This window comes from Zea mays, chromosome 6 (assembly GCF_902167145.1).
Source record: "Zea mays cultivar B73 chromosome 6, Zm-B73-REFERENCE-NAM-5.0, whole genome shotgun sequence".
Taxonomy (NCBI): Eukaryota; Viridiplantae; Streptophyta; class Magnoliopsida; order Poales; family Poaceae; genus Zea; species Zea mays.
In genome coordinates, this window is record NC_050101.1 from 72,679,901 (window position 1) to 72,705,806 (window position 25,906).

The window sequence follows — 25,906 nt, forward strand, 5'->3', positions numbered from 1 at the left end:
AAGAAGAATAGTTATTGTAAAAACATTGCTAGATTATTAATGTAACATTTGCTGAACTATGCTTGTAATATTTGGTGATCATGGGTTTTGAATGTAATATATAAATAGTTTTGTAATTCATTTCTTTGCGATGCATGAAATTTTTATGTACATACCGTTTTTGAGCCTTCGACAAAAAAACACCTTCCCTTCTTTTCATGCTTCGTAAAGAAGAGCTTTTATGCTTCGTGAAAAATCCTCTAGACGTCGCCAAGAAACTTTAATGCTTCGTCAACAATAGATTTTTCCCTCCATATCATAGCTGATGAAGTTGTATTTCTTCAAAACTTATTTTGTGCCTTAGCACAACTTCGCTTTTTCGAAGCATTCTCCGAAGATCAACATTGTATCCCCTTCTCGTGCCATTGATGCAACATGATGTATGATGTTATGCTATGCGAAATGATGTAATGATGTTATGTTATGCAAAATGATTTTTGTGCCCACAGTGGAATACACAATCTCTTTATCGTTTATTTTTCGGCTTCACCGCTTATTTTTCGATGTATCAGCGCTGACTTTTTCCTGTAAGTTCTGCATTCCCTTAGGAACGTCTTTTGAACTTCTTCGCCTTCTATTTCGGCGGTATTCGCGTTGACTTTTCGCGCTTCGCCTTATATTTTGGCGGTATTTGGCTCTGCATTCCCCTTGGAACGGCTTTTGAGCAGAAAACTTACACTACGCTCCCTTAGGAATGACTTTTTGTAGCTTCGGCAACTTACGCTGTGTTCCGTAGAACGACCTTTTGTAGCTTCAGTGATACTTATGTCGCGTTCCTTAGAACGATTTTTGGTAGCTTCGGCGAGTCTGTGTAGAAGATATATTCCACTATGGTAAAAACGAAGCTATTACAAGAAATGGAAAATGACGAGAGAACTAAGTTTTCAATAATTGTTCCTTATTAAAAAAGAAAATGGTCAATGAATGTAAAAACTGTTTCAGGAGTAGATATCTCTCAGTAGATATGCTTCGATTCTAGCACAGTACTGTTGACTGTACGAGCTTCAGACTCCTCCCTGAAGTCTCGCTGCTGATGGGTCTGTTGACTCCCTTCTGGCTGTTGGCTTCGTGAATACACAGGTTGTAGTGGTGGCGGAGGTGGAGGTTGTTGCCATGATGCCTGTGGCTGGCTAGCCGAAGCAACAGAATCTGCAGGATGATTACCCACATACTCTGGTATGTAGGGTGAGTGATACGAAGCAGTGTGCATGACCTGCTTCGGCTGATTCTGTTGGGCTGCAGCTTCTGCTATTTCCTTCTGTTTCTGAATGGTGACATGGCACATCCTTGTAGTATGGCCCTTGTCCTCACCACAGAATAGGCAATAAATTTTTCTGGGCTGATCCCCAAACCTTCCTCCGAAGCCCCTGGCGCCTCTGCCCCTTGGAGCTGGCGGCCAAAGATAACTTTGTTGCTGCCCCGAAGCTTGGGAGGAATATTGTGGCCTCTGTTGCTGACTTCCTCTGTCGTCATTCTGAGTGGAGTGGATTGATCTAATGTGCCTTGGGTGGATTCTCCCTCCGAAGCCCCTGGTCATCTCAGAGAACCTGTAGGCTTCCTCCCTTCTTTGACGAAAGTCATTATCAGCGCGGATGTATTCATCCATCTTTTGAAGCAGCTTCTCCAAAGTGTGGAGGCTTTCTAGCAAAATACTGGGCAGTAGGTCCTGGGCGAAGCCCCTTGATCATGGCCTCAATGATAATTTCATTGGGCACTGTAGGCGCTTGTGCTCTCAGACGCAAGAACCTTCGGACGTATGCCTGGAGATACTCCTCATGATCTTGCGTGCATTGAAACAAAGCCTGAGTTGTGACTGGCTTCGTCTGGAAGCCCTAGAAGCTTGTCACCAGCATGTCCTTGAGCTTCTGCCATGAAGTGATAGTTCCTGGCCGAAGAGAAGAATACCATGTCTGGGCCACATTCTTAACTGCCATGACGAAGGATTTGGCCATGACAGCTGCATTGCCTCCGTATGAAGATATGGTTGCTTCATAACTCATCAAAAACTGCTTCGGGTCTGAATGCCCATCATACATTGGAAGCTGAGGTGGCTTGTATGATGGTGGCCACGAGATAGCCTGCAGTTCTGCTGCCAAGGGAGAAGCATCATCAAAAGTAAAGGTACCATGATTAGAATCATCATACTATCCATCATCATGGAACAAGCCTTCTTGATGAATCTCCCTATGTTGGGGCCTTCGTTCTTGCTCATCTTGAGCAAGATAGCGTACTTCTTCAGTGGCTTCATCAATCTGCCTCTGAAGGTCGGCTAGTCAGGCCATCTTCTCCTTCTTCCTTTGTACTTGTTGATGAAGCATCTCCATGTTTCTGATTTCTTGGTCCAACTCGTCCTCCTGGGGTGTTGGACTAGTGGCCTTCCTCTTCTGGCTTCGGGCCTCTCAAAGAGAAAAGGTGTCTTGGTTCGAGTCTAGCGGCTGCAGAGCGGCAGCCCCTGTCGCTGAAGCTTTCTTCGGTGGCATGACGAAGGTCAGTGCTTGCCGAAGTTGGTCGAAAAGAGTTCACCGGAGGTGGGCGCCAATGTTGGGGACTTGCTCTCAAATGCTATGAGTTGAGAACAAGGCAACACAAAGAAAGGTTAATGGTTAATGCTCTTCGTCCCTCGAAGCGTTATTTCCTTTAGGATATAACGATCTTCGGACGAAGGTCATGGAGGACATACCTTCATCATCACAGTATACATTAATGAAAGAAGAAATGTATGATACATAAGAAATAACATGAACAATTATATATTATTTTAAGCTCATTTCTATTCTATTATCATGGAAAAATAGAAATGATATCAAATTACAAATGTACCTTCGGCTTGAAAGAAGGTAAAAGTACAAGCGTGACGCAAAAGCAGAATGACAAGTCAGCATGAACAGTACGGGAGTACTGTTCATCTATTTATAGGCACGGGACGCAGCCCATGTAAAATTACATTCATGCCCTTTACATTTGCTAATGACTCTATAGTAATCCATCGAGGTCCAAATAGCCTTTTCCCTTTTAAGTCGGTTCCCCTTTCTGCTATCATGCCGAAGGTCCCCTACGTACAACTTCGGCTCTGCGCCAACCTTCGTATTCTTCGTACTTCTTCACATTGTGGTTCTGATCCGAGTCCGAAGGTACCTGTTTATGTATTATACTCCAGAAACATTGTTAAATCATGTTTTTGAGGACCTTCGGAAGACGAAGGCCCCCAACAGATCCTCCACAACCATAGTTGACTAGGAGACGACGACCTAGACCTCTCCGAACTCATCGCAGCATCTTTCATGCTCCTCATCTTGGCGGTACCTATTCTTGACCTAGTGTGAGCTTAGCAAGAGTGAGCTCGCATACGTTCATTGCTCAACAAGTTGTGGGGAATAATGTACACGAGCTCACTTACGGTGGGACTCATGTGAAGTGTAAGGCTTACCAAGATGAATGGTTAAGGTTGAGCATTGCTTTTAGAGTTGGTCAAAATTTTATTAGCAATTACTAAGTATAATTAGATACCAACCCAATTGAATAATTGATCACAATTAATAACAAATTCCCACAATGCAATGCAAAATGATAGATTAAATTTAATTTCATAAATTAATAATGCAAGAGCCCTGAGTCTCTCTTGACCGTGAGCACGACTTATATACCGGTTTTACACTCTACAGAGGTTGTACCCTTTACCCACAAGTCGTGTTCCCTTTTCGCTTGGGGTTGTATGAACCCTTAAACACTTCCGAGGTGAGTTGGCAAGTGTACACTATGAGGCCTTTACAAAGTTCCACTAGCTTCAGAAAACCCGCTACAGTTCTTGAGAAGGGGGACATATAGGAATCCCTCGTCCGAAAAGCCATCGCAGCATGATCGACCCGAGAACCTCCCTATACGGGTAGTTCCTCATACCACCCTTATCCCTTTCGGGTAAGGTAGTCCTCCACTAGCTTTCCTAATTAGTCAGTCAAGGGCGCCCCATACCACCCTTGTGGTAACACTGTTATCCCAGGTTAAGCTCCATGTTCCAATTAACACAATAATCTTACCATGAATAATAATAGATAACCAATAAATATAATGGAACACGGTAATGAATCATAAGTATCATTAATCCCAAAAACAGGTAGAGCAATATCAAGACTATCCAATAGTTCATTTGTTTGCAAGGTATAGAGTGAACAAAACTAGGGTAACCTATTAGGTCCCATCAAGTTAACCTGAGCATGACACGATGATTCTTAAGATCATTATAGGTAAAGAAAGTAATCAAGGACACACTTGCCTTTTTGGTGCAACTCCAGGTACTTCTCCAATTGTCTCAGGTGCCTCGCAACCTCACTTCTATTCGTAGCAATACATATAGACAAACAAAGAATAGGTAAAAATAACATTACACCAAACATGATAACAAATTGAGTTGAAATATTCTACGCGCCGCTACGAAACTTTAGGTTCGAGAACCACTAAAATCGGAGTTATAAAGTAGAAGATGTGGTTTCTAAGACTTTTGGAAATAAAAACCATTTCCAAATCCAATTTTATTAATAATTGGTTATTATGGGGCCGAGGGCACTAGGTAGTTCTAATATGAGCCCTTCATTCCAAGATCCAAGACTACGCCCTTTTCTCCTATCTTCGAACTGAAGTACGACGGTGGCAACTACTAGCCGCGATGGCGCTAGGTCTAGAGAAGGTCTCCCGGCCCTAAGGCGCATAATCCCCTAGTCCAATGGATGCTAGATGAAGCTACTAACATGACGATCCCCTGGGCCAAGTTCTTACCGACTATGGAGTCATGGTGAGGTCGGCCCGCGGTGCGGAGTAGGTCCACGACGGAGTTTGTCTCCAACGAGAAATTTCGTGTGCTCTGATCGATAATCCCCACCGATGAGGTCACGAGAGTCTTATGCACTACACAGCGAGGCGCCCTGACCTCCACCCAATGCCCCAGCAACAACGCCAATTTTTTTCTTTTTCAGCCCTACTGTTGAAAAATATTTACGTTTGGACCCCCAGAAATTTTATATGCAAGTTTGGACCCGATGCTCGGCGCCATAGGCTATGGCGCCGTGGTAACACATCTCGGCGCCACAGCCTATGGCGCCGAGGTGTGACGTGGCAGCAATGGCTCCCTACGCCTAGGGCTTATATGGCACTGACGCGGCGCCGATGCGGCCTCATAGCTCAGCGCCACAGATCTTGGCGCCGAGCTACGGAGGCCTATAAAAACGGCCGCGCTGCTGGCCGAGAGCAGCACATTTCCTCTCATTTCAAAACTTCGTCAAAATTTGCTGGATTCAAAGATTCGAGTTGGTTCACTTTGTAGACCAAGGTATGATGCCCAACTGATTTATTTTGTATATTGGGTTGTTAGTTTCATAGTTGCTCATAGTTTCATAGTTTGTGTAAACCTATTATATTATCATTTCGATTATTAGTTTCATAGTTGCTCATAATATATATAGTATCATTAATATGATGAGTATATTTTATTTGATAGTTTGTGTAAACCTATTATAAAGCATATTAGGTATAAGTGATAATTATAATCGTTTATTAGATGAAAGACATGTACCAAGAGGCGTTGTGGCAGAAGAGAGGTCGTCCTCGGGAGTTATATCTGGACGTATCTAGTAAGGATGGTCCTGTTCCTCCTGAACTCCCCGTGCCTAACTGTGACTGTGGCAGACTGGCTTGGGTATGTCAATCCAAACATCCAGACACGGCTGCTCGCTGCTTCTACCTTTGTGGAGGTTTTGACGTACGTAGCTTATGACTTGTGACTTAATTTTGTTCGCATTTATTATTTAGTAGATGTGTAATAGTGCTTCGTTCCATTGTTTTAGGGGCACCTGAGGTGTTTCTTTTTCCAGTGGATCGACGGTCTTGATAAATTTGACCCTCGATATCTTATTTTCGCTAATTGGTTGTGTGGAAGGACTAGTCATGAGCGTTTTAAGCGTTAGGTACCTCCTCCCCCGAATCCTCCACCAATGATGGATGCGGAGAAGGAGGTAGCAACAGAAAGACGGATGGACTCACCGCCTCGATGCGATTGTAGAGACCGTGCTGTCATCGACGAAGACCATGAGAAGCAGTTCGTGTGTCCGAACATTGATTATGTGAGCCCATCGATACGCTAAATATCGATACGCTAAATGTATAAACTAGTTATTTTTACAATAAATTACTAATTTATTATCTTGCAGCCATACGGGTGGCGTAAGTGTCGTTTCAGAGAGTGGTTGTATGGTCCTTTGTCCCATTGACCAGAGACAGAGGTAAAAGAATAGAAAAAAAATCAGTGGGCGGAAGAGTTGAAATTTGATATACTCTGCAAATGTGGTATTGAAGCTAAGTATGGATTAGTTCCTTCCGAGCTTGGTGTTGGATATTTTTGTGGACATATGGTCGATTACGATGAGGTTGGTATTTATTTATTTTTTTGCACCAGCTGTAATGTTATAGCGGTACTTACTATTTTTTTTGTAGGAGACGAGGAAATGCAGTTGGGAGAGTTACGACGACAAAGGGGAGGTGATGCGCACAATAGAGTCCAAGAGACTAATGGGACAAAAGATGCGTTGTGGATCTCAGCTCGTCGATTCGTACATTAACGATCGCATATGCGACATGCGTAGGGACGCAAAATGTGCCTTTTATGACAACCCGAAGCGTGCAAAGTATAGGAGGTTGAAGGCGGCAGATGAGAAGAGAGCACAGGATGCAAGGGAATGGGAAGCGGCCCGAGCCGAGAAACAGATGTTGGATAATCTTGCTGATCGCCTCAAGGGAAGTGAGTGAGAAAAATGATACTATAATTATGTTAGTACAATTTATTTATCTTGACTTTGCTAACTTTATTTGCTCATTATATTTGCAGAGATTGGATGTGGCGTAAACTATTTGGCCGATGAGGCGCATGCAAGATATGTTCAGGATAAAATGGCGACGGTTGAGCTGATGGAGGAGGAGGAGGACACATCTAGATTGAGTGAGCTTATCGCTCTCGCAGAGGCAGGATTACATGGAGAAGAGGAGGACGACACATCAAGGTTGAGTGAGCTCATCGCACTAGCTGAGGCAGGATTACGTGCTCAAGAGGAAGAGGACGAGTTTATGTCTCAGGCCGCTGAAGAGGTAGAGGCGGCTTATTACAAGAAGAAGTCTGATGAGGCTGAGGATGAGCTATTATCCCAAGTTGCAGATGAAGCAGAAGCCAATTATTACAAGAGAACTGTTGACAAGTGTGATGCAGGGCAATGCAGCAAGTGGAATGAGGTTGTCGTTGAAGATTGCGTGACGGATGACTCCGAAGATGAGTTACTTATAGATTGTGATTGTGATTGAAGAAACTTGTAGCCTATTATGTAGTATTTTCGTATCCAAAATAATTTAGAACTCTACTTGAATATCTAAAATAGTTTAGAACTCCGAAGATGAGTTACTTATTGCTTTCGTATCCAAGATGTTTTTTATCTACTTGAATATCTACTTTCGTATCCAAGATGTTTTTATAATTCACAAAAAAAATTCGCAAGAGTTCCTCTTGTTTTATTAACAACCACAGTTCAAATAATCACATATTATAAGACATGACCATATTTCAACATACAATACATCACAAAATAACATAGAATATAAAAACATCCACATAACATAGTTCTTCATACAATGTCCACAAAACATAGTCCAAAATACAATGTCCACAAAACATAGTCCAAAACACATAACATAGTTCACATTACAACGTCTCCAGCATGAGTCCAAATCATAAAGTTTTCAGCATAAGACCAACATCACAAAGTATTCATTTCCTCCTAGTCTTACCCTTGCCCTTGGCCCCAAGAGCGTCGGTGCCTGGAGTGTAAGGGTCACGTGGACGCCTTCTACGTGGTGTCAGCTGTGATGGCTGAGTTGTAGGAGCATCCTGCAACTGTGATGGTCCAATCTCCTCCTGACCTGCAGCGCTAGCGCCAGTGTCGTCGTCGTGTTCGTCGTCGTCGTCGTCCAACGGGTATGTGTGCCCACATCCACAGCTGTAGTAGGTAGACACACCCACCTAAGCTAGCGGTCCTCGACGAACGACGACAAGCCTCGCAAAGTTGCCTGTATAGGAAGGCCAACACTGCAGAAGCCTAGCTATAACCTCCTGTCGTATCCCAGTCAGTCAGGCAGGGCAGAAACATCCATGACGCGCTGTCGCCTGTCGCGTCTGGAAAAAGAACTGAACCAAATAGGTGGAGAATCCAAGCTCGACAATGGTAGCCAACCGTCTGCTCGTCTACACCAGGTGGACACTCCCCAAAAGTCTGCCTAAGCCAGGTCAGTGGGACTCCGGTGTTGTGGCTACTTCGTAGGTCATCCAGAAGCAGTCTCCCAAGAAAGGCCTTGACCCTCTGCCTCCATCCGCCTGGTGATGCCTGACCGGTCACTGGACGACCCATAATGCTGAGACCAAGAATCTTCTGGCAATCTTCCAGCGTCACAATCATCTCCCCGCAGGGAAGGTGGAAAGTGTGAGTCTCTGGCCGCCACCTATTGGAAGACAAACGAATACAAAATCATTAGTATGCAAAGTAGATTTGATTACTGTAAAAATTAAACAACTAGAGAAGTCTTTACCTGTCGACCAGAGCCGTCAATGCCGCTGGGTTGAAAGTGGGCAGCCCACGTCGAACCTGGAACGATACGACGTCCAAGCTAGCCCTGTGTAGGAGAGGAGTGTACCTCTCATTGTACCTCATCTCCTCTAGAAACCGGTCGTGGGTCCGGACCCGCAGAACGGGCAACACCTAGCAATCAAAGTAATTTCATTAGTCAAATATACGTCGCATATATTAATTCGAAAATTTAATATATGTGCAAAATATTACCTCTCCCTCTGCGGTGAGACGGCCCCTGTGGTGCTCGTCGTAGTGAGGGTCCAGCAAGTGGAACTGCGCCATCCTGCAAATTAAGATATCAAGGTTAGTAAAAATATTAGAAACATTGGCATAGTACAATAAAAGTTGTGTACTAAGTGTAACAAAAACATCGACATATTAGAATAAAAGTTGTTTACAATAAAATATTAAAATGTATCACACCTGACTAAGTGTCCAAATGCATGTACATGAGTTGTGGCCAAGTCTCCCGCATTTTCCGCATTCATTCTGCTCTGGGTCCACGAGAAAGGGGGACGCTCAACCTCTCCTACTGCGACCGGAAACCTGATCCATAACCATGTTGCACCGGCTCCTTTTCCTACTACCACGTTTGTCCCATCGATGCGCTGGATCAGCAACGTATACCGGACCGGTGTACGTTGGCCATTGTGACTCATCAAGAAATGGCTCAAAACGAGGGCTTTAGGTATGTACTAAGCTCTCTACACTGAACTCAGAAGGTATTCTGCTCTCAAATGCAAAGTTACGATGACGTGCGGCCGCAACATAATGAGAACATGGAAAATGGTATTGTCTAGGTTTACCACAACCGCACGAGAATGCATCAAGTAACACGACATGTGTCCTCAAAGGCCGCACCTCACCGTCGGAAGTTATGCCGCCTAGTGTTGTTACCTCGTATTTACCCAACTCCTCATCAAAGCATTGTACCTCATGTCTATGGGCACGTTCCTTTGCATTATTAAGGTGTGATGTTGGTTTAGGTGCCCATCTCTACCCTCGTGTCTGCATTGCCTTGGCCTGTGCGTGTCTATCATTAAACCAAGCCACAAGCCTATAAAAAGTGAATGTTACTATAGCATTGACTGGCATGCCGCGTATACCCTTGAGCACACTATTAAATGACTCGGCCTTGTTGCTAGTCTGAAACTCGAACCTCCAGCCACCTTCATCGTAGGCCCGTGTCCATTTCTGCGGTTCCCTCAGCAATCCAGCAATCCAGTTCTTACCTTCAGCATTTGTTGCATCTTTTAGTTCCTTCAACTTATCCTCGAAAAGCGAAACCTCCAACTGTCGACATACCTCCTCAAAAAGGGGGAAGTTAGCCTTGTTATGATCCTTTCGAAGAAGATTTTCTGCTAGATGTCGAGTGCACCATCTGTGGTGCATGGGTGCGTAGCCAGGAATATGCTCTTGCACTGCATTAAGAATACCTTGGTGTCTGTCAGATATGACACCAACCTCGCGACCAGGGCCTACGACATGGATCCGAACAAGTCGCAAGAACCAAGACCAACTACCACCAAAGCAAATGCCAAAGGAACCAATGCGTTGTCTGCGTCGCATGATATGGCAACCAACAATGTGCCCTTATACTTCCCAAGCAGAAAAGTACCATCAATAGAGAGCACGGGACGACAATGCCTGAAGGCCTCTACGCACTGCGAGAAACACTTACTAGGATGATCCTGAACTGGATCCTGGGTCAATGGGATCTCTTGGGGGGTTACCAACGGATTAGAAGCCCCACAAACGCCAGGAAGAGGACGAGAAATCCCATACTCGTGCGGCCCCGATTGAGCATCGGGCACAACAACCACTTCTTCCAGAAGCTCTACCAAAGGAGCTTCAATACGAGATGCATTTGGCATTTGTGGAGACAACCCGACTTGAGCATCACGATGAGTAACAGATAACGGTTGAACAACCACATCCAAACATGGTGGAAGCATCGTCTTCACAATTCTTACATACCTCACCCAATCATCTTCTGAGGCAATGGAGATCAACCGTCGGATAACTGTTCCATATGTAATATGGGACAACAAACCCTGAATTAATATTCTAGGGTCGTTTATGTTGCAACTAATCTCCTCACAAGCTCGAGCGAAAATCTTGTCAAAAGATGGTCTTTCATCGAACAACATGGTCACGATCTTCATACCATCAAAACTAACATTCCCATAAGCATCTATCCCCACGCTTCTTCCATGGTATAGTGTCACTAGGGTATCCATCTATTGCAAAAATGGATTACTAACTCAATAATGGCTAGGTACTTAAGCCTAAAAACTTACTAAATAATAAATAAATAGTAACTACTTATTAACTAATAACTATATAGTAAATATTAAATGACCACATCAAACGAAATTACATAATCTATAAATAATGTACGAAAACAATGTATACCTGAGATCGCGTACGAGTCCAGCTAACGGTGGAGAAAGTCAAGTCAGAAAAACACCTATGTGCAAAAATACTATTGTCAATAAAAAATTTGGCAGCACCTCCCCTGTAAAGTGACGTTTCTAAAACCTGCAAATAAGCGACAACACGATGGCTGCCAACACACAAAACTGCACGATATCTACTGGCGCGTGGAGGAAGCTAACTATTTACTAAACACTAACAATAGCTAACTATTTACTAAACACTAACAATTTACTAAACAATATGCTAAACAATTTACTAAACACTAACAATAGCTAACAATATGCTAAACACTTACAATTTACTAAACACTAACAATAGCTAACTATTTACTAAACACTAACAATAGCTAACAATATGCTAAACACTAACAATTTACTAACTAAGTAAATAACAACAATGAAAACAATTACCTACTGGCACGTGGAGCTCCTGGCGGCGGGCGGAGAAGCTCCTGGCGGCGCGCGGTGGCGGGCGACGGCGGGGCTGGCGGTGGCGCTGAGTTTTTTTAGAAACACGAACGAACAGAGAAGAGACGCGAAGAAGAAACGGTCCGCGCGGTTAAGTGCTAGCTCGACGCAAAGATCTGTGGCGCCGAGCTAGGTGCCACGCGGGCGCCCACGTTAGACCTAGCCGCCATGGCCACGTCAACGCATACCTCGGCGCCATAGCCTATGGCACCGAGCTAAGGATCCAAAATTGAGATTAACTTTTTTTAAGTCTAAACGTGATTTTATTCCTGATAAAGGGCTAAAATGCAAAAAATTTGGGCAACAGCGCAGCGATGTTTCACTCATGCTGGATCTCCTCCTCTCACTTGGTGGCAGCGATATGTGACTCCTAAACTAGAGAGCAGACAAGGTCGGGGAAGATTACCGCACTCACATATATAGGCATCCTCGTGGGATTCATATCCTAGGAGGATTCTTCTGTTAGGATCCGTCGCCTAGAGATCCAAACAGCCCAATGGAGGTTGTTATAGGGCGGCTATGGCGTGGAGGAGGTGGCCTGACGAAGTGGGTCCACCTGCCGGTGTCCGGGTGCGAGCCCGCGTGCATGATGAGACGCTAACGAGGCGGGGCCACTTGTCGGTGCAGAGCACCCACTAGGCTGCTGGCCCGGTGTAGGGGGATTGGGCCGGTTTTGACCATGACACCAGGAGAGCTTCTTTTTATTTCCTTGTATTTCCTTTTCTTGTTTTCTTTCCTCTATATTTTGTTCATATTTCTAAATTTTTAGTATTCATACCCAGTTTTAAATGTCCTAAATTCAGTTCAAATTTATGTTTTCAACTCATATCCAGGTGCACAATTCAAAAGATCCAGCATGATAAGCATGAATGCATATTTATTTATTTATTTAAAAGAATATGCGTAAATAAAAAATGACATACTAAAATAAACTCTACTTTTAACCTCAAATATTAAAGGAACTATCTAAACTTCTTCGGGCCTTATTTAAGGGTTTACATATTAGCTAGTGGTGACCAGAACCTGTAAAAGGAAACAAAGATGTTTTTGCCCTCGAACTTTGATATGAAAGATATGGAAGAAGCATCCTATGTGCTTGGAATAGAAATTCACAGATATACAAATAAGGGAGTATTATGAGTCTCATAGAAGACATACATAGAAAACGTACTAAAGAGGCACATTATGCACAAGTGTAAGGCCTTGCCTAAACCAATAGTCAAGGGTGAAAATTCGGAAATCATCAGCGTCCCCAGAATTAGTATGATAAAATTTAGACTAAGTCAGTACCATATGCTTCGGCTATCGAGAATATTATGTAGGCTCAAATTGGTACTCGGTCCGACTTAGCATTTACTACCAGGATGCTTAGCAGATATCAAATAAATCTAGGCACAGAGCAAGAAGGCTCTAAGATATTTACAAGGTACTAAAGGCCTCATGCTCACATATAGAAGATCCAGTTCCCTAGAAATAGTTAGCATTTAGATGCTGATTGGATGGTGTCGGGTACCGTAATTAGGGGTACCCCCAACACTCCTAAACGCGGCTGGAAAACATCTTCAGAGCAAACCATAAGCAGCTGATAAAGCGCAGTTCAAGTCAGGGCCTCGTCTACCAAGGGACGCGACCTCATTCGAGCCCAGCCTCAGCCTCGGGCGGGAACAGTAGTCCCGGGCGGATTCACGCCTCGCCCGAGGGCCTCCTCAGGCAGTGAGCGCACCCTCGGCTCGCCTGAAGCCCAGCTTGGGCAGACTTTGTCGTGCAGCGACCTTGGCCGGATCGCCCTCCCAACCGACCGTATCGCATGCGCATTTAATGCGGGGATCGCCTGACACCTTATCCTGACACGCGTGCCTCAGTCGGCAAGGTCGAAGTGACCGCAGTCACTTCGCCCCTTTACTGACCGATCTGACGGGAAAATAGCACTATTCACCCGTTCCGACTGATGTGCCAACCACCAGGGTAAAACTGAGTCACGATCTTCCTCGAGTTTAGCCTCGGGCGCAACAGGGAGCTCCGCCTCGCCCGACCCCAAGCCTCGGCCTCAGCCTCGGCCTCGGGAGAAGGTCTCCGCCTCGCCCGACCTCAGGCCACGGCCTCAGTCTCGGCCTCGGGAGAAGGTCTCCGCCTCGCCCGACCCCAGGCCTCGGCCTCGGGAGAAGTCTCCGCCTCGCTCGACCTGGGCCTTGGACCGACTACGCTACAGGGGATGCATCATTACCCTACTCCTAGCTAGCTGCCTCAGGCTATGAAGGAACAAGACCAGCGTCCCATCTAAGGTTACTCCAGTAACAGGCAATGATGGCTCCCCGCGTGCACCCATGACGTCGGATTGCTCTCAACCCCCTATGGAAGCAAGACAACGTCAGCAGGATCCATGCCACGCCGACAGCTGTGCTTCTACAGGGCTCAAGGCACTTCTCCGACGGCCATGTTAGCTCGTGTACAGGGCTCAAGGCACTTCCCCGCCAGCCACGTAGCGCATAGCTACACCCCGTTGTACAACTGGACATCTCCTTGCATCTATAAAAGGGGATGTCCAGGGCCTTCCTAGGGGGGGACGTGGAGGCGGGCGCAGGGGCACGTGGAGACACAGACATGTTGACGATGGGGCTCTCTCTCTCTCGCTCTCGCCCTCTCCCTCTCGCGACGCTTGTAACCCCTACTACGAGCACCCTGGTGCAGGATAACATAAGCCTTATTTTCGCTCTTGTGTTCCATCTTGCATCAACCCATCTGGGCAGGGGCACGCAACAACAAATTCACTGGTTGGCTAACGGACCTCGCGGGTCCGAAACGCCGACAAATGGGCTGTAAAGATATAGTCCACTCCAGGGTATGTATTCACACTTGCTGGGAGAGCCATTTCTTGGAAAAGTTGCAAATAGACAATTATAGCATTATCGACAATGCACGCTAAGTTTGTAGCTACGTATGAGGCAACTGTGGCAGGCGATGTAAGTAAAAAAATTGTATTTGGATTAAGAGTGATTGATAGCATAGAAAAACCATTGAGAATTTACTATGACAATGAGCCAACAATATTTTACTCATACAACAACAAGTCAAGTGGGGCTACCAAGTTCATTGACATTAAATGTTATGTTGTTAAGGAGAAGATCCAAGATCAAACTATTAAAGTTTAGCACATTAGAACTCAACAATTGCTAGCGGATCCACTCACAAAAGGCTATCCACCCAACGTGTTTAGACAACACGTAGCCGACATGGGATTAAGGGAAAACCTATGACTCTTGATCAGGGGGTTATAGTGACAATCTTAGTAAATTCTTTCCACTCTAAGGCAGGGGGCAAATTATATTCAAATGAGTGTGATGATACTTAATCGACCACTGTTACTGTAGGCGTTTCGAACCCGGGGGGTCCCTGGACCGACGAGTAAATTGTCGCCGCGTGCCCCAGCCCAGATGGGTCGGCGCGAGACGGAGCGCGAAGGGGGGAAGAAGCCGGAGGGAGACATGCGTAAAAGGGGAAACCCGCGGCCTTCGTGTTTGTCCCGCGCCCAGGTCGGGTGCGCTTGCAGTAGGGGGTTACAAGCGTCCACGCGGGAGGGAGCGAGAGGCTTACGCGAGCGCCGTCCCGTCCTTCCCCGCGCGGCCAACCCTCTGTAAGAGGGCCCTGGACCTTCCTTTTATAGGCGTAAGGAGAGGATTCAGGTGTACAGTGGGAGGTGTAGCAGTGCGCTAACGTGTCTAGCGGAGAAGAGCTAGTGCCCTAAGTACATGCCGTCGTGGCAGTCGGAGAGATTTTGGCACCCTGTTCGTGTGATGTCGTGGCCATCGGAGGAGCGCTGGGGCCTGGTGGAAGGACAACTGTCAGGGCTGTCGAGTCCTTGCTGACGTCTCCTTGCTTCCGTAAGGGGGCTGAGAGCCGCCGTCGTCATGGAGCATGCGGGGCGCCATCATTACTTGTTTACCGGGGCGAGCCAGATGGGACGCCGGTCTTGTTCCCCGTAGCCAGAGCTAGCTAGGGGTAGGGTAATGATGGCCCCTCCTGTGACGTGGTCGGTCCGAGCCCTGGGTTGGGCGAGGCGGAGGCTCCTTCGAGGTTGAGGTCGAGTCTGTCTTCCGAGGCTGAGGTCGAGTCCGAGCCCCTGGGTCGGGCGAGGCGGAGACCGTCGGCTGAGGCCAGGGCTGAGTCCGAGCCCTGGGGTCGGGCGAGGCGGAGTTCGTCGTCTTCCGGGGCTGAGCCCGAGTCCGAGCCCTGGGGTCGGGCGAGGCGGAGCTTCCTATGGCGCTCGAGGCCGTACTTGGCTGCTGTCAGCCGCACTCTGCCGAGTGGCGCAGGCGGCGCTGTCCTTTTGTCAGGCCGGTCAGAGGAGCGGCGAAGTGACTGCGGTCACTTCGGCTCTGTTGACTGAAGGGCGCGCGTCAGGATAAAGGTGTCAGGCCACCTTTGCATTAAATGCTCCTGCGATACGGTCGGTCGGCATGGCGATAAGGCCAAGGTTGCTTCTTGGCGAAGACTGGGCCTCGGGCGAGCCAAAGGTGTGTCCGTTGCTCGAGGGGGCCCTTGGGCGAGACGTGAATCCTCCGGGGTCGGCTGCCCTTGCCCGAGGCTGGGCTCGGGCGAGGCGAGATCGTGTCCCTTGAGTGGACCGAGCCTTGACTTAATCGCACCCATCAGGCCTTTGCAGCTTTGTGCTGATGGGGGTTACCAGCTGAGATTAGGAGTCTTGGGGGTACCCCTAATTATGGTCCCCGACAGTAGCCCCCGAGCCTCGAAGGGAGTGTTAATACTCGCTTGGAGGCTTTTGTCGCACTTTTTTTTGCAAGGGGATCGGCCTTTCTCGGTTGCATTTTGTTCCGGTGGGTGCGCCCGAGCGCACCCGCCGGGTGTAGCCCCCGAGGCCTCGGAGGAGTGGTTTGACTCCTTCGAGGTCTTAATGCGTTTCGCGATGCTTCGGCCGGTCTGGTTGTTCCCTCATGCGAGCTGGCCGTAGCCCGGGTGCACGGTCGGGTCCCAAGTTCTCGGGCTGGTATGTTGACACTGTCAACGGTTTGGCCGGAGCCGGGTTTGCGAGAGTAGCCCCCGAGCCTCCGCACAGAGCGAGAGGACGGTCAAGGACATACTCGACTTTTTTACATATGCCCCTGCGTCGCCTTTCCGTAAGGAGGAGGGGGGGAAAAGCGCCATGTTGCCCTTGGAGGGCGCCGAACATGGTGTCTCCAGTGAGCTGCTGACGGGTAATCCGAGTGGACGCCCGTGCTCCATTTGTTAGGGGTCAGCTAGAGGCCCGGAGGCGCGCTCCAAAAGTACCTGCGGGTGATCTGCCAGACCCGGTCCCCTTTTGACGGGGTCCGAGGGCTCGATGCCTCCCTCTGATGGGATTTCGTTACAAGATCGTTCCCGCTGGTCTCGGAAATGTCCTAGGGTACCTCGGGAGCGTAGCCCGAGCCTTGGTTATGTATCGAACGTACCCAGGGTCATCCCTCGCTCTGCGTCTGAGGCGGTTGTGAACCCTTCGAGGGCCAGCCTACGAACCCCTTATCAGTAGTGGGCGCGGAGCCTGAGTGGCCTGAAGCGGCCGTTGAACCCTTCCGAGGGGCCGGCCTTCGAACCTCTGACCAGTAGTGGGCGCGGAGCCCGAGCGCTCTGAGGCGGCTGTTGAACCTCTCCGAGGGGCGAGCCTTCGAACCTCTGATCAGTAGGGGGGCTCGGGGCCCGTTTCCTTCGCGGAGAAGGATCCCTTTCGGGGTATCCCCTTTCCCGGTCCCTGTTGTAAGAGAGAGAAAGAGGAAGAGGAAAAGGATACGAAATCGAATGACGTGGCGCACCTTTTTTGTCACGGTCATTATGGCAGAGGTGAAGCATCGCCTGCTTCACCCGCCAAAGGTGCCGCCTGTCCCGCCACAGAGTTAATGCGACGGGACGAGTGGTTCGCGGGGCAGCCGTTGCGCGTGCGAGCCGTTCGAGGAATGGGCGTTTCGCTTTGAGTTTTGAATCCCGCGGCGGGTTCGGGCGACGCGTTGAACGGGTCTTGCCTGGGTCTTTAAATATTCGGGAGAGGGACCGATGACGGTTCTTTGCTCTGCTACTTGCCTCCTTCTTAGGTTTTCGCAACCCGAGGGAATAGCCAGAGAAAACGAAACCGCTCACCCAGTCCTTTCCGCCGCCACCTCCTCTGCTTGGTGATGGCCGACCGGGTGACCATTGTTCCGCCACGCGACCCGTGGCCTTTCTCCACAGTCACGGCGGATGACCTGGAGGCCCTCGTCGCTGAGGGTTTACTTCACCCTCTCTCCGATGAGAGGCAGCCGGAGTGGATGCCCCCCCCGAGAGGAGCCACCCCGTCTCCGTCGCCGGGGTATGTCGTGAGCTTCATCTCCTTTCACGAACGGGGGTTCGGAGTGCCGGCAAGCCGTTTTATGCGGGCGATTCTGCATGTCTACGGGGTGGAGCTGCACAACCTCAGCCCTAACTCCATCTCGCAAGCCACCATCTTCGCAGCGGTTTGCGAAGGATACTTGGGGATTGACCCTCACTGGGACCTGTGGACTCATTTCTTCTCCGCGGAGCTTTTTGCTTCGCCGACGGGGGAGAGAAGGGTCCGCGCGGCAGTGCGGGCCGGTGGCTGCATCCTCCAGCTGAGGCAGGCGCGGGCGCCGCAGTATATTCCCGCCATCCTTGCGTCCTCGAACAAAGGGTGGCAGAGCCGGTGGTTTTATCTCCGAAATGACGACAGGAGGCTCCCGTCGTTTTCTCAGCGAGTGGTGACCGTCGCCGCCGATGCCTGGCGCTACGGGACCCCGCACGACAGACAGAAGAATCTCCAGCTCCTTCTGAAGGCCCTGGAGGTGTTGCGGAAAGGAGGGCTCACCGCTGCGGGAGTGATTGCCGCCATTCATCGCCGGAGGGTGCTTCCCTTGACGGAGCGGCGGTTGCCGCTTTGGGAGATGACGCCGGAGGCCGACTTGGAGGGTTCGCGGATGTCCTCGGATCCCCTTCCCGTTGACGACCTCCACGGGCGGGTAGCCGTCGCGTTGGGAAAACCGGACGCCGACGCCCTTTAACAGCCCTTGATGCGTCCCGACCGCGGGTGTGTGTCCCTGGTGAGTGTCCGCTCCTTCTTTCTCCTTGCGTCGGATTGCCCTTGGTTCTCACAGCCGAGACTTTCCGTCTGTCCCCAGGAGGTAGGGTGGCACAAGCCTTCCCGGCCACCGGTCCCGGAGGACGCGGTGGACCGAGCCGCGCGGAGGGTTGCCGTGGAGAAGAGGAAGGAGAAAAAGGACGCGAAGAAGGCTCGGGCCTGCGAGCGGATGCGGGCTCGGGACGCCTTGGAAAGGCTCCGTCGTCGACAGGAGAGGGATGGGCTCCCGAGGGAGCCGTCGCCGGAAACGCCTGACGACGACGACGACGATGAAGACGATGAAGACGATGACGAAGACGACGATATGGCTGCTCGCCTTGGCCTTAGCCCGGATCTGAGGCTGGGCCAGGAGTCGTCAAGCCAGCCCCCGAGCGGGCTGGCGCCGTCGGTTTTCGAGGCCGGGACGTCGGGGTCCCGGTCCGATGAGTGGGGGCAGACCGAGGGGGTACTTGACCCCTCGGCTGGGGAAGTTGAGGTGACCCCAGGGAGTCAGGCTGAGCTGCCTGTTCCCCGAGAACCGTCGCCCATGCCGGCTGCGCAGGAGGGCGATCCTCAGGTCGTCGTGGCTGCGCCTAGGCAGTCCGTCTCTCGGGCGTCTAGGGCGCCCAAGGCGAGGATGGTACCAAAGCTGGCAGCGAGGCAGACCTCGGCGGTACCTTCGAGGGTCGAGGTTCGAGAGACCTCCCCACAGGCACGGTTGATCATGGCCCGGAGTGGGTAAGTACCTTAGGATGTCTTCGTCCTGGCTCCCCCTTTGTATGTCCCGACCCTGACTTCCCTTTTTTCCTTAGCAAGAGGAGTCACGGTCCGACCGATCTGGCTCCCCGGAAGGTCCTCAAGAGACGGCGTCGGCTTCCGCAGCTGGTGCCACACCGGGCCTCGCCGGCCAGCTGACCTCCTCGCAAGACGCCCCACAGCGGGGGGCTCAGGCGGCACCAGTTGCCGTGGAGCAAGCTCCCGAGGCTGGCTCTTCTGTCGAGGCGGCCATCGCGCTGGGGGATGCTGCTGGCGCGGCCGTGGCCTCGGGCCCACCAGACATGCTGCCGGCGCTGGCGCCGGCCGCTGCCGAGGCCATTGCCGTCCTGGTCGTGGAGCGACCCGTCGCCGCCGACGCTGAGATGGCCGAGGCGTCGCTACTTGGTGCCTCGGAGGAGGGGGGCACGGGACCGCGACCCGTCCCGTCGAGCGGCAGCCTTGTAGCCGCGCGGCGCAGCTCCGAGGGGCGGCGCCAGTTGCTTTGGTTCCGGACCCGTGAGGCCTCGGATCCCTTCTTCGTTCTTGATGATGAGCGGGAGGAGCAGTCTTGGGACGAGCTCCGTGAGTGTGCCGAGGCAACGGTGGGGTCGCTCCGGTCATCCTTAGAGGTCTTTTGCAGGGACGTTCCCAAGATCCTCCAGGTAATGATTTCAGGCATACCTTTCTCGTGATCAAGGCGTTCTTTGTGACGCCCCGCTTCCTTTCCTCAGGATATGACGGATCTGAGCGCCGCCAAGTCGTCATTCATCCGCCGCGAGGTCGATGTCTGGGGTTCGCTGCAGTCCCTGAGGACCACGCTTGCTAGGGCCACCGCGCGCCTCTCCCAGCAAAGCACCAAGGTGGCGGACCTTCGGTTGCTCTGTGCCGACCTGGGAGCAGAGGCAGCAGCGGCACGCGCAGAGGTGCAGTGGCGGCAGTCGGAGCTTGACCAGGTCACCGGCGAGCGGGACCAATCTCGGGGCCGGGCCGCCGAGGCTGAAAGCCGGGCCGAAGCCCTTGCAGCAGACCTAGCCGTGGCCCAAGCCGCATCCTCGGAGCAGCGTGCCCGAGCCGGAGGTATGTCTTGGCTGTTTTACGTTTTTGCTTCAGCTCGGTTCCTCAACTTGCGTTTGAGGTCTTGCGCTTTGGCTGTTCGCAGAGCTCGAGTCTGCCCTTGATAAGTCCACCAAGGCGCTTGCTCAGGCGGCCGAGCAGAGGGAGGCCGACCACGCGGCCATGTCTGATGCCATCTCGGCTTTCTGCTGGGTCGTCGGCTTCGACGACGTCCCCTCGGGAAGCTCCCCTCAAAGTCGCCTGCAGGCCTTGGGTGACCACGCGCGTGGCAGACTCCGCGAGGCGCTACATCACGGCGTCAGGCGGGCCTTCGCCGTGCTTGCTTCCCACTATGTCGTGGATCTGGAGCGGGTCAGCGAGGGGTATTGCCTCCCCGACGAAGATGAAGCCGCCCTGGCCGAAGTCCAGAGGCTCGACGCGGCCGCCGCGGGCCCGAGCGCGGTGCTGGCAACCACCTTCGAGGCAGAGATCCTCCCGCTTGCGCTGTCGTCCGAGGCCGGGGCGGACCTTGCCGAGGGTGGGAACGAAGCCGAGGGCGCGGCTCCTTCTCCGGGCGACGCCTGACTCTGCCGGAGCAGTCTTCTTTGAATGCACATGTGTCTTTTGTGGCCACTGAGGCCCGAACACTTTATTATCGTAGTATAAGGTTGTGTTCCTTTTCCTCCCGTTTTGCGTATCTGGCCCCGTTCGTCAGTAGCAGGGTGGCTGCCCAAGTAAGAGTCATTTTTCGTGGTAGGTGACGAGTGAGGTATCCGTATCCCAGAGGCGTAGGAGTCCCTCGGCTCGGTCAGCCTTGCCACTTACATGCGCCCTCATTTGCTTCTTGGGGTCCTGCTACTGATATAGCCGGGGAACGCAGAAGCCTTTTTTATGGAAGACTTTTTTCGAGGAAAATTTTGACGCGAGGGGGGTTCCCCCCTTCTAGCCCTGAGGGAGGGTCGGGCTATGCCGAGGCAAGGCTGACCCTTCCTTGATGACTAGACTTTGTGCGTGAGCGAGTTGTATGAACGACTTGAAAGCATCTTAAGGGTAGAAGCAACGTAGCTGTCGGATGTTCCAAGCGTTGCTGTAGACCTCGCCTTGACTGTTGGCCAGCTTGTACGTTCCGGGCTTCAGAACCTTGGCGACGACCCGGATGTGGTGATCCTCGCAGAAGTCCAGGAACTTTCTGCCGGTGAACTGGGTGCCGTTGTCGGTGATGATGGAGTTCGGGACCCCAAACCGATGGATGATGTTGTTGAAGAATGCCACCGCCTGTTCGGACCTGATGCTGTTTAGGGGTCTGACCTCGATCCACTTGGAGAATTTGTCGATGGCGACCAGTAGGTGCCTGTAGCCCCCGGGTGCCTTCGGCAAGGGACCGACGAGGTCCAGACCCCACACAGCAAACGACCAGGTGATGGGTATCGTATGTAGAGCCTAGGCGGGCAAGTGTGTCTGCCTCGCGTAGAACTGACACCCTTCGCAGGTGCGGACAATTCTAGTGGCGTCGGCCACCGCGGTCGGCCAGTAGAAACCGTGTCGGAAAGCGTTTCCAACAAGGGCTCGAGGCGCTGCGTGATGACCGCAAGCCCCCGAGTGTATTTCTTGCAAGAGCTCCTGGCCTTCAGCGACGGATATGCACCGCTGGAGGATGCCTGAGGGGCTGCGGTGGTAGAGCTCCTTCCCGTCCCCCAGCAAGACGAACGGCTTGGCACGCCACGCCAACTGCCGAGCTTCGGCTCGGTCGAGGGGTAGCTCTCCTCGGTGGAGATATTGCAGGTACGGGGTCTGCCAGTTTCGATCAGGCGTGACCCCGCTCCGCTCCTCCTCGACGCGCAGTGCCTCACCCTTGGGGGCCAAGGGTGCCTCGGGCTGAGCCGAGGGTGCCTCGGGCTGAGCTGAGGGTGCCTCGGGCCGAGCCGAGGGTGCCTCGGGCTCGGGCGCATCGTCGGTCTTGACAAAGGGTTGATGCAGGTCTCGAGAGAAGACGTCCGGGGGAACCATTGTTCGCCCCGAAGCTATCTTAGCTAGCTCGTCCACAGTCTCGTTGTAGCGTCGGGCGATGTGGTTGAGCTCGAGCCCGTAGAACTTGTCTTCCAGGCGCCGAACCTCATCGCAGTAGGCTTCCATCTTCGGGTGGCGGCATTGGGAGTTCTTCATGACTTGGTCGATGACGAGCTGCGAGTCACCACAAGCGTCGAGGCGTCGGACCCCTAGCTCGATGGCGATGCGCAACCCGTTGACCAGAGCCTCGTACTCAGCCACATTGTTGGACGCCGAGAAGTGGAGGCGTAGCACGTAGCGTAGGTGCTTCCCGAGGGGCGAGATGAAGAGCAGGCCCGCGCCTGCCCCTGTCTTCATCAGCGACCCATCGAAAAACATGGTCCAGAGTTCTGGTTGGATCGGAACTGTTGGGAGTTGGGTATCGACCCATTCAGCCACAAAGTCCGCCAAGACTTGGGACTTGATGGCCTTCCGAGGGGCGAACGAGATTGTCTCACCCATGATTTCCACCGCCCACTTTGCAATCCTACCCAAGGCCTCTCGGCACTGGATGATCTCCCCCAGGGGGAAGGATGACACCATAGTCACCGGATGAGACTCGAAGTAGTGTGGCAACTTCCGCCACGTCAGGATCACCGCGTACAGCAGCTTCTGAATTTGTGGGTAGCGGATCTTGGTCTCGGACAGTACCTCACTGATGAAGTAGACTGGCCTCTGGACAGGCAATGCATGCCCCTCTTCTCGTCTCTCAACCACGATCGCGGCGCTAACCACCTGAGTGGTGGCGGCGACGTAGATCAAGAGGGCTTCTCCGGTGGCGGGAGGCACCAAGATGGGCGCGTTCGTGAGGAGCGCTTTCAGGTTCTCGAGGGCTTCCTCGACCTCAGGGGTCCAAGTGAAGCACTCGGCCTTCCTTAAGAGGCGGTACAGAGGCAGGCCTCTTTCGCCGAGGCGCGAGATGAAACGGCTCAGAGCCGCAAGGCATCCTGTGACCCTCTGTACGCCTTTTAAGTCCTTGATGGGCCCCATGTTGGTGATGGCCGCGATTTTCTCTGGGTTGGCCTCGATGCCCCGCTCGGAGATGATGAACCCCAAGAGCATGCCTCGGGGGACCCCGAAGACACACTTCTTAGGATTGAGTTTTACGCCTTTCGCCTTGAGACACCGGAATGTCGTTTCAAGGTCGGAAAGGAGGTCGGAGGCTTTCCTCGTCTTGACTACGATGTCATCGACGTAGGCCTCGACCGTTCGACCAATGTGTTTGCCGAACACGTGGTTCATGCACCGTTGGTACGTTGCACCCGCATTCCTCAAACCAAATGGCATGGTAACATAGCAGTACATGCCGAAGGGTGTGATGAAAGAAGTCGCGAGATGGTCGGACTCTTTCATCCTGATCTGGTGATACCCTGAGTAGGCATCGAGGAAAGACAAGGTTTCGCACCCAGCAGTGGAATCCACGATTTGATCGATGCGAGGCAGAGGGTAGGGAACTTTCGGACATTCTTTGTTTAGACCAGTGTAGTCTACACACATCCGCCATTTCCCTCCTTTCTTTCTCACAAGCACAGGGTTGGCAAGCCATTCGGGATGGAATACCTCTTTGATGAACCCTGCCGCCATTAGCTTGTGGATCTCCTCGCCTATGGCTCTACGCTTTTCCTCGTCGAATCGGCGCAGAGGCTGCTTCACGGGTCGGGCCCCAGCTCGGATATCCAGCGAGTGCTCGGCGACATCCCTAGGTATGCCGGGCATGTCCGAGGGACTCCACGCGAAAACGTCGGCGTTTGCGCGGAGAAAGTCGACGAGCACTGCTTCCTATTTGGGATCGAGCTCAGAGCTGATCCGGATCTGCTTGGAGGCGTCGTTGCTGGGGTCGAGAGGGACGGATTTAACCGTCTCCACTGGCTTGAAGTTGTCGACATGGCGCTTCACGTCTGGCGCCTCCTTGGAGAGGCTCTCCAGGTCGGCGATGAGGGCCTCGGATTCAGCGAGGGCCTCGGCGTACTCCACGCACTCCACGTCGCATTCGTATGCGTGTCGGTATGTGGGGCCGACGGTGATGACCCCGTTGGGGCCTGGCATCTTGAGCTTGAGGTAGGTGTAGTTGGGGACGACCATGAACTTGGCGTAGCATGGTCTCCCCAGCACTGCCTGGTAGGTTCCTCGAAACCCGACCACCTCGAACGTGAGGGTCTCCCTTCGGAAGTTGGAGGGCGTCCCAAAGCAGACGGGTAGATCGAGTTGTCCGAGGGGCTGGACGCATTTCCCGGGGATGATCCCATGAAAAGGTGCAGCGCCTGCGCGGACCGAGGACAGATCGATCCGCAGGAGCCCGAGGGTCTCAGCGTAGATGATGTTGAGGCTGCTGCCTCCGTCCATGAGGACCTTGGTGAGCCTGACGTTGCCGATGACGGGGTCGACAACGAGCGGGTATTTCCCCGGGCTCGGCACGCGGTCGGGATGGTCGCCCTGGTCAAAGGTGATGGGCTTGTCGGACCAGTCTAGGTAGACTGGCGCCGCCACCTTTACCGAGCAGACCTCCCTACGCTCTTGCTTGCGGTGCAGAGCCGAGGCGTTCGCCACTTGCCCACCGTAGATCATGAAGCAGTCGTGGACCTCGGGGAACTCTCCTGCCTTGTGATCCTCCTTATCATCGTCGTGAGCCCTGCCACCCTCCGTAGGTGGCCCGGCCTTGTGAAAGTGGCGTCGAAGCATGGCGCACTCCTCAAGGGTGTGCTTGACGGGCCCCTGATGATAGGGGCATGGCTCCTTGAGCATCTTGTCGAAGAGATTGGTGCCCCCGGGAGGTTTCCGAGGGTTCTTGTACTTGGCGGCGGCGACAAGGTCCGCGTCGGCGGCGTCGCGTTTCGCTTGCGACTTCTTCTTGCCTTTCTTCTTAGCGCCACGCTGAGTTGACGCCTCGGGTACATCTTCCGGTGGGCGGCCTTGGGGCTGCTTGTCCTTCCGGAAGATGGCCTCAACCGCCTCCTGGCCAGAGGCGAACTTGGTGGCGATGTCCATCAGCTCGCTCACCCTGGTGGGGGTCTTGCGACCCAGCTTGCTCACCAGGTCGCGGCAGGTGGTGTCGGCGAGGAACGCGCCGATGACATCCGAGTCGGTGACGTTGGGTAGCTCGGTGCGCTGCTTCGAGAATCGCCGGATGTAGTCCCGGAGAGACTCTCCCGGCTGCTGGCGGTAGCTTCGGAGATCCTAGGAGTTCCCAGGGCGCACGTACGTGCCCTGGAAGTTGCCGGCGAAGGCTTGGACCAGGTCATCCCAGTTGGAGATCTGCCCCGGAGGCAGGTGCTCCAGCCAGGCTCGAGCGGTATCGGAGAGGAACATTTGGAGGTTGCGGATGACGAGGTTGTCATTGTCCGTTCCACCAAGGTGGCAGG

At 52.1% G+C, this 25,906-nt stretch overlaps 1 long non-coding RNA gene across 1 annotated transcript; it reads right to left on the bottom strand.

The window, feature by feature from the left end:
* Positions 1-8,768: 8,768 nt before the first annotated feature.
* On the bottom strand, positions 8,769-9,142 carry LOC103629418 (uncharacterized). Its single transcript, XR_554372.3, has 3 exons — positions 9,117-9,142; positions 8,904-8,976; positions 8,769-8,822 (listed from the first exon to the last, which is right to left on the bottom strand). It is a non-coding gene; the product is annotated as an uncharacterized lncRNA (long non-coding RNA).
* Positions 9,143-25,906: the final 16,764 nt, after the last annotated feature.